We start from the raw sequence: 9766 nt of genomic DNA on the forward strand, positions 1-9766 counted from the left end.
GGGAGGCGCCATCGTATTCAAGATGAATTACGAGGGAGCCCACCGTCCGGCAGACCCGGGTGATTTCGCCCCAGCCTCGGGTCATGAAGACCTTGCCCGGAGCGACAACCGCGACCTCCGCTCCGGTCACAAGGGTGCTGCAGTCAGCATGCTGCAGCCAGAGCTCCAGAGCCCCGCTCAGCCGCATCTTAAAGGCGAAGGAAGGAGGGAGGCGAATCCAAGAGCTTGGAGGCATGGCGGCGTGGAGCACGAGCTCGCGAGAGGAGCGTTCGGCGTGGACTCCAGGAGGAACAACGCGCACCACCGTGACTCGCCGGCATCGACGGCGGCACTGTCGGTGTTGCTCGACGCCTTCTCCCGCAGGACCTACGACGCGGGCGTCCAAGGGTAGCGGAAACCGAGGCAGCGGCCGCTCGTACCTGGGCCTCGGTGCCTCCCACTGAGCACCCTCATCTCGGTGGCAGAGGACCAGCCGCTTCTTCGGCAGAAGTGGGTCAGGACCCTCTCGGGGGGCCTTTCCCTTCTCTTCTGCAGAGAACTGGCGGATTGGTGCCATTGGCGTAAGGAGAAGCAAAAGCAAGGAAGGAGAAGGAAAGGAGAAGCAATAAGGGATGGACTGAAGGGGCTCGCCCAGCCCCGTACTTATAGTCGGAGGAGGCCAACCGCCGAGCACCACGATCGCAGGTAATCATGACTATTTTCTCTGCATGTAGGGACTTGTGGGGAAGCGCATACGCCCACGTCCAGTCAACCGCCATGTGGCGCCCAAGGCCGCAGGCTATTGGGGCCCGCGGCGCTTCGCGCTTACCCCTTCGCTTCCCCGCCAGGCCAATCCTGGGCGCGCCTTGGGCCCGGGGGCTACTATCGGGGTTCTGGGAACGGGGGTCCCCAGACTTGCCTGCATGTGGCCTGCAGCGTGGCTCAAGTGGGGGCCCAGCGCGGCCCATCTTCATCAGCTCAAGCTCAAGACCCTCGCGAGGGGCCAAGCCTCGCGGGGCGGACGACGGAAAGTTTCCTCAGAGGTAGCCTCATCAGGCAGGCTCGCGAGAAGGCAGGGGTACCTCGCGAGGAACCCGTGACGCAAGCCATGATGATCGAGACCAGGCGGGCGCTGGCCTGCGCAGTTTCCTTGTTTCCCTTTGGTGCTAAGGGGGCAAGCACAGGCCAAGGCATCGGGCAAAGGTTGCCATTCCCGTGCAACAAGACCAAGACTAGCAGAGCGGCAGGACGGAGGTCACCGTGGAGCCCAAGACGGCGTCATCACCAGTGCTTTTGGCAGCCGAAGACCACCTTTGGTCAGGATAACTTGTACTATATGTTCCCCTTCAAAATGGCCAATTGTTGGCGCCCTTTCCGCTCATTATTTGGGGAGAGGCCCAGGGCCTCTATAAATAGAGCTAGCCACCACAGAGTAGACATCGAGAAGACACGGAGAAGACATCGAGAAGACACGGAGAAGACATCGAGAAGACATCTAGAAGACACCCAAAAATCTGGTAGAACCCTAGCAGAGAGAGAGAGAGAGAGGCGACTGAACTCATCCTAGCAGTTCATCGCACCAGCTCAAGAACACCTCTTGCGAGGCTGTTCTTCCCTTGTACTGTTCGTCATCAGCCCCTGAGGCAATCCACCACACCACACACTGGAGTAGGGTATTACACCACAACGGTGGCCCAAACCAGTATAAACCTCGTGTCCCTCGTGTTGTTCGTTGTTTCCAGCTTAGATCACGCGAGGAGATTGGACGTACATCGGTAGGGGAGAGATCTCCGCGCGCACCCCAGTGTTTGAACCTCAAGGGTCTGCCGGTACCCAAAATCCGACACATGCGTCATTAGAAGCGCGGCACAGTGATCAGCAGCCGGCAAGACCCCCAAGCGGCGGGTACAGCCTGTCGGCTCCGTACCAGACCAGTCGGTGGGCCCCCCCGATCAGCAGGCCCCAGCAGTCGGCGGAGAAGTCGGCGGCCGGGGAGACTGACGACTGGGCCTGCGCGCAGTCATATTACCCTTGTACCCCTGGGGGTAGGCCTATATAACCCCCCAGGGCACCCATGCAAAGGGTTCGGACCCATTAGAACTAGACGAGAGATATAGGAAGGAGAAAGCTAGCCTTGCCTTCTCCTACCTCCAGCATACAACTCGAGGAGCGCCCTTGTACTCACTTTGCCTTAGTGATGATGCGGAGACCCCGTAGAGCAGGACTAGGGGTGTTATCTCCTAGGAGAGCCCCAAACCTGGGAAAAGTACGCCGGCGTTCGTGTCCGGCTTCCGAGCACCGGCGACGTTCTACTCACTCCCACCATGATAAGCCATCCTTTGGCATATGTCGCACCCAACCCCGACATTTGGCGCCCATCATGGGGCAAGGTGCACCGTCATCCGGAGACCTGTTCTGGACGGGAACCCTTTTTCTCCCTGGCGAGCGCAGCCAGCCCGTCACGCCAGACGTAGTCTGCGCTGACGCGCTGCTTGGCATGGAAATCACCTGCGCGGCCAGTTGCCTCGCCAATCTTGTCGGCAAGGTCCGCCTCTCTGATGAACCCGCATCCGACGCGGGCACAGGCGACCCCGAGAGCCTCCTCGCGGGCCTCCTCGACCAACTCCACGTTGCCAGCGAGCCATCTGTGGACTTGGAGTCCGTAGGCTTGCTACGTCTTGAGCTAGCGTTGGTTTTCCCCGAAGAGGAGGGGGTGATGTAGCACAGTAGCGTAAGTATTTCCCTCAGTCTTTGAGAACCAAGGTATCAATCCAGTAGGATGTCATGCGCAAGTCCCTCGTACCTGCACAAAACGGTAGCAACTCGCAACCAACGCTTAGGGGTTGTCAATCCCTTCACGGTCACTTACGAGAGTGAGATCTGATAGAGATAATATTTTTGGTATTTTTGGTATAAAGACGCAAAGTTAAAAGTAAAAGCAAAACAAGTAAAATAAAGTAATGGAGAATGATATGATGAGAATAGACCCGGGGGCCATAGGTTTCACTAGTGGCTTCTCTAAAGAGCATAGATATTCTACGGTGGGTGAACAAATTATTGTTGAGCAATTGATAGAATTGAGCATAGTTATGAGGTTATCTCGGTATGATCATGTATATAGGCATCACGTCCGTGACAAGTAGACCGACTCCTGCCTGCATCTACTACTATTACTCCACTCATCGACCGCTATCCAGCATGCATCTAGAGTATTAAGTTAAAAACAAAGTAACGCCTTAAGCAAGATGACATGATGTAGAGGAATAAATTCATGCAATATGATAAATACCCCATCTTGTTATCCTCGATGGCAACAATACAATACGTTCATTGCAACTCTTTCTGTCACTGAGTAAGGACACCACAAGATTGAACCCAAAGCTAAGCACTTCTCCCATTGCAAGAACTACCAATCTAGTTGGCCAAACCAAATGGATAATTCAAAGAGACTTGCAAAGATAACTCAATCATACATAAAAGAATTCAGAGAAGATTCAAATATTATTCATAGATAAGTTGGATCATAAACCCACAATTCATCGGTCTCAACAAACACACCGCAAAAAGAGGATTACATCGAATAGATCTCCACGAGAGAGGGGGAGAACATTGTATTGAGATCCAAAAAGAGAGAAGAAGCCATCTAGCTACTAGCTATGGACCCAAAGGTCTGAAGTAAACTACTCACACTTCATCGGAAGGGCTATGGTGTTGATGTAGAAGCCCTCCGTGATGGATGCCCTCTCCGGCGGAGCTCCGGAACAGGCCCCAAGATGGGATCTCGTGGATACAGGAAGTTGCGGCGGTGGAATTAGGTTTTTGGCTCCCTCTGGTCTAATGGGGGTACATAGGTATATATAGGAGGAAGGAGCACGTCGGTGGAGCTCCGAGGGGCCCACGAGGCAGGGGGCGCGCCCAGGGGGGTGCCCTCCACCCTCGTGACCTCCCCAGAAACTTCTTGGAGTAGGGTCCAAGTCTCCTGCATCACGTTCGGTGAGAAGATCACGTTCCCGAAGGTTTCATTCTGTTTGGACTCCGTTTGATATTCTGTTTCCTCGAAATACTGAAATAGGCAAAAAAACAGCAATTCTGGGCTGGGCCTCCGGTTAATAGGTTAGTCCCAAAATAATATAAAAGTGGAAAATAAATCCCAATATAGTCCAAAACAGTAGATAAATTAGCATGGAGCAATCAAAAACTATAGATACGTTGGAGACGTATCAGGCATCCCCAAGCTTAATTCCTGCTCTTCCTCGAGTAGGTAAATGATAAAAAGAGAATTTTTGATGCGGAGTGATACTTTGGCATAATTTCGATGTAAATCTTCTTAATCATGGTATGAATATTCAGATCCGAAAGGTTCAAGACAAAAGTTCATATTGACATAAAAAATGATAATACTTCAAGCATAGTAATCAAACAATTATGTCATCTCAAAATAACATGGCCAAAGGAAGTTCATCCCTACAAAATCATATAGTTAGGCTATGCTTCATTTTCGTCACACAAAGATGTTCCCAACTTCTATACCCCCGATGACAAGCCAAGCAATTGTTTCATACTCAAATAATCTCAAACTTTTTCAACCTTCACGCAATACATGAGCGCGAGCCATGGACGTAGCACTATGGGTGGTATAGAATATGATGATGGGGATTGTGTGGAGAAGACAAAAAAGGAGAAAGTCTCACATCAATGAGGATAATCAATGAGCTATGGAGATGCCCATCAATTGATGTTAATGCAAGGAGTAGGGATTGCCATGCAACGGATGCACTAGAGCTAAGAATGCTCAACAAAAGAAAACTAGTGGGTGTCCATCCAACTTGCTTGCTCATGAAGACCTAGGGCATTTTGAGGAAGCCCATCGTTGGAATATACAAGCCAAGTTCTATAATGAAAAATTCCCACTAGTATGAACAAGACAACTTATGAGACTCACTACATGAAGAACAAGGTGCTACTTTGAAGCACAAGTGTGGAAAAAGAGATAGTAGCATTGCCCTTTTTATTTTCTCTTTTTTTTGGGCCTTTCTTTTTTTCTTTTTGGCCTTTCTATTTTTTTTTGATTGGGAAATGCTCTAATAATGATGATCATCACACTTCTATTGATTACAACATAATGATTACAACTCGATACTAGAACAAGATATGACTCTATATGAATGCCTCCGGCGGTGTACCGGGATGGTGCAATGAATCAAGAGTGACATGTATGAAAAATAATGCATGGTGGCTTTGCCACAAATACGATGTCAACTACAAGATCATGCAATGGCAATATGACAAAAGTAAAGCATGTCATGATGATGATGATGGTGGGAGTTGCATGGCAATATATCTCGGAATGGCTATGGAAATGCCATGATAGGTAGGTATGGTGGCTGTTTTGAGGAAGATATAGGGAGGTTTATGTGTGAAAGAGCGTATCATATCTCGGGGTTTGGATGCGCCGGCGAAGTTTGCACCAACTCTCAATGTGAGAAAGGGCAATACACGGTACCGAAGAGGCTAGCAAATGGCGGAAAGGTAAAAGTGCGTATAATCCATGGACTCAACATTAGTCAAAAGAAATCATATACTTATTGCAAAAATTTAGAAGTCATCAAAAATCAAGTACTACGCGCATGCTCCTAGGAGGATAGATTGGTAGGAAAAGACCATCGCTCGTCCCCGACCGCCACTCATAAGGATGCACAAGCCAGGTACACTTCATGCTTCAAATTTGTTACACAACTTTAACCATACGTGCATGCTACGGGACTTGCTAACTTCAAAACAAGTATTTCTCAAATTCACAACTAATCAACTAGCACGACTATAATATTATCACCTCCATATCTCAAAACAATTATCAAGCATCAAACTTATCTTAGTATTCAACCCACTAAAAAGAAAGTTTCACATATCTTGAATACCAAGTATATTAACATTAAGCAAATTACCATGCTATTAACGACTCTCAAAATAATCTAAGTGAAGCATGAGAGATCAAGTTTCTTTAAAACAAACCACCACCGTGCTCTAAAAGATCTAAGTGAAGCAGTAGAGCAAAAATTATCACGCTCAAAAAGATATAAGTGAAGCACATAGAGTAAACTAACAAATTTCAATTCATACATGGCTCTCTCAAAAGGTGTGTACAGCAAGGATGATTGTGGTAGACTAACAAGCAAAGACACAAATAATACAAGACGCTCCAAGCAAAACACATATCATGTGGTGAATAAAAATATAGCTCCAGGTAAATTACTGATGGAAGTGGACGAAAGAGGGGAAGCCTTCCGGGGCATCCCCAAGCTTTGACTTTTTGGTGTCCTTGGATTATCTTGGGGGTGCCATGGGCATCCCCAAGATTAGGCTCTTGCCACTCCTTGTTCCATAATCCATCAAAATAATTCACCTAAAACTTGAAAACTTCACAACACAAAACTCAATAGAAATCTCGTGAGCTCCGTTAGAGAAAGAAAACAAAAGACTACTTTAAGGTACTGTAGTGAACTTGTTATTTATTTGTATTGGTGTTAAACCTACTGTATTCCAACTTCTCTATGGTTTATAAGCTAGTTTACTAGCCATAGATTCATCAAAATAAGCAAACAACACACGCAAAACAGAATCTTTCAAAAACAGAACAGTCTGTAGTAATCAGTTACTAACGCAAACTTCTGGAACCCAAACAATTCTACCAAAATTAGACGACCTGGGCAATTTGTTTGTTGATCAGCAGCAATTGGAATCACTATTTTATCATGTTCTGGTGATTTTTTACAATTCGGGCACTGAGCGCAAAGATTCTGGAAATTACAGCAAGATCAAATAACGATCTTCCAAGAAGATCTAATAGGTTTAACTTGGCACAAACACTAATTAAAAGATAAAACCACATATAAACAGAATCTAGATGGATTATTTATTCCTAAACAGACCCAAAAACAAAAAACACAAAATAAAATTGGGTTTCCTCCCAACAAGCGCTATCGTTTAACGCCCCTAGCTAGGCATTGATTGATCTAGGTATTGCCATCTTTGGTAGGCAATCCATAAGTGGCTCTCATGATAGATTCATATGGTAATTTTATTTTATTTCTAGGAAAGTGTTCCATTCCCTTCTTTAAGGGAAATTGGAATTTAATATTCCCTTCCTTCATATCAATAATTGCACCAATCGTTCTAAGGAAAGGTCTACCAAGAATAATAGGACATGAAGGATTGCAATCTATATCAAGAACGATAAAATCTACGGGCACATAATTCCTATTTGCAACAATAAGAACATCATTAATTCTTCCCATAGGCTTTTTAATAGTGGAATCCACAAGATGCAAGTTTAGAGAGCAATCATCAAAGTAACGGAAATCTAGCAAATCACACAAAGCTTTGGGGATAGTAGAGACACTAGCACCCAAATCACACAAAGCATAAAACTCATAATTTTTCATTTTAATCTTAATTGTAGGTTCCCACTCATCATGGAGTTTTCTAGGGATAGAAACTTTCAACTCAAGCTTTTCTTCATAAGATTGCATTAAGGCGTCAACAATGTGTTCGGTAAAGGCCTTATTTCGACTATAAGCATGAGGAGAATTTAACACGGATTGCAGCAAGGAAATAAAATCAATTAAAGAGCAGTTTCCATAGTTAAATTCCTTGAGATCCAAAATAGTGGGTTTAGCAATATCTAGATTTTTATTTCTTTCAATCCCTTTTTTATCAATTTCATCATCAGGATCTAAAAACTCAGAATTCTTAGAACGCCTTCTAGATAAGGGAAGATCATAATCAGATTCATCAAGATTCACATTGCAAAACAACGATTTAATAGGGGACACATCAATAACTTTCAGATCTTCATCTTGATTTTCATAGGAATTCGGTTTAGCGGCCATCTTATTGACTAAGGTGGCTTGCATATCCGAAATTTCAGCGGTCATTTTTTCAAGATGAGCAATTTGGGCTCTTACACCATCAAATTCTTTGGACATATCATCGAGCTCTTTATTCATATAACTCATAAAACTCTTTTGTTCCTTAAGCTCGTTTCTAAAGAAATTATTATGCTCAAATTGCAAGACCATAAACTTCCTGACATCGTTTTCGATATCTTCTAGCCTTTTAAGGTGAAGATCACCAAAATTAGGTAAGGCCATCGTGACGAACAAGCAAGCAAACTAACACACGAGCAAACAAAAGGCAAAGGGAAAGAGAGGGCGAATAAAACGGCAAGGGTGAAGTGGGGGAGAGGAAAACGAGAGGCAAATGGCAAATAATGTAATGCGAGAGATAGAGATTGTGATGGGTACTTGGTATGTTGACTTTTGCGTAGGCTTCCCCGGCAACGGTGCCAGAAATGGCTCGTTGACGGGAGAGTAAATCTTGACTTGACTTGGCGTAGGCCTCCCCGACAACGGCGCCAGAAATCCTTCTTGCTACGTCTCGAGCTAGCGTTGGTTTTACCCGAAGAGGAGGGGGTGATGTAGCACAGTAGCGTAAGTATTTCCCTCAGGTTTTTAGAACCAAGGTATCAATCCAGTAGGAGGTCACGCGCAAGTCCCTCGTACCTGCACAAAACGGTAGCAACTCACAACCAACACTTAGGGGTTGTCAATCCCTTCACGGTCACTTACGAGAGTGAGATCTGATAGAGATAATATTTTTGGTATTTTTGGTATAAAGACGCAAAGTTAAAAGTAAAAGCAAAACAAGTAAAATAAAGTAATGGAGAATGATATGATGAGAATAGACCCGGGGGCCATAGGTTTCACTAGTGGCTTCTCTAAAGAGCATAGATATTCTACGGTGGGTGAACAAATTATTGTTGAGCAATTGATAGAATTGAGCATAGTTATGAGGTTATCTCGGTATGATCATGTATATAGGCATCACGTCCGTGACAAGTAGACCGACTCCTGCCTGCATCTACTACTATTACTCCACTCATCGACCGCTATCCAGCATGCATCTAGAGTATTAAGTTAAAAACAAAGTAACGCCTTAAGCAAGATGACATGATGTAGAGGAATAAATTCATGCAATATGATAAATACCCCATCTTGTTATCCTCGATGGCAACAATACAATACGTTCATTGCAACTCTTTCTGTCACTGAGTAAGGACACCACAAGATTGAACCCAAAGCTAAGCACTTCTCCCATTGCAAGAACTACCAATCTAGTTGGCCAAACCAAATGGATAATTCGAAGAGACTTGCAAAGATAACTCAATCATACATAAAAGAATTCAGAGAAGATTCAAATATTATTCATAGATAAGTTGGATCATAAACCCACAATTCATCGGTCTCAACAAACACACCGCAAAAAGAGGATTACATCGAATAGATCTCCACGAGAGAGGGGGAGAACATTGTATTGAGATCCAAAAAGAGAGAAGAAGCCATCTAGCTACTAGCTATGGACCCAAAGGTCTGAAGTAAACTACTCACACTTCATCGGAAGGGCTATGGTGTTGATGTAGAAGCCCTCCGTGATGGATGCCCTCTCCGGCGGAGCTCCGGAACAGGCCCCAAGATGGGATCTCGTGGATACAGGAAGTTGCGGCGGTGGAATTAGGTTTTTGGCTCCCTCTGGTCTAATGGGGGTACATAGGTATATATAGGAGGAAGGATCACGTCGGTGGAGCTCCAAGGGGCCCACGAGGCAGGGGGCGCGCCCAGGGGGGTGCCCTCCACCATCGTGACCTCCCCGGAAACTTCTTGGAGTAGGGTCCCAGTCTGCTGGATCACGTTCAGTGAGAAGATCACGTTCCCGAAGGTTTCATTCCGTT

Source organism: Triticum urartu, chromosome 4A (assembly GCF_056163025.1).
Source record: "Triticum urartu cultivar PI428250 chromosome 4A, HENAU_Tu73, whole genome shotgun sequence".
Taxonomy (NCBI): Eukaryota; Viridiplantae; Streptophyta; class Magnoliopsida; order Poales; family Poaceae; genus Triticum; species Triticum urartu.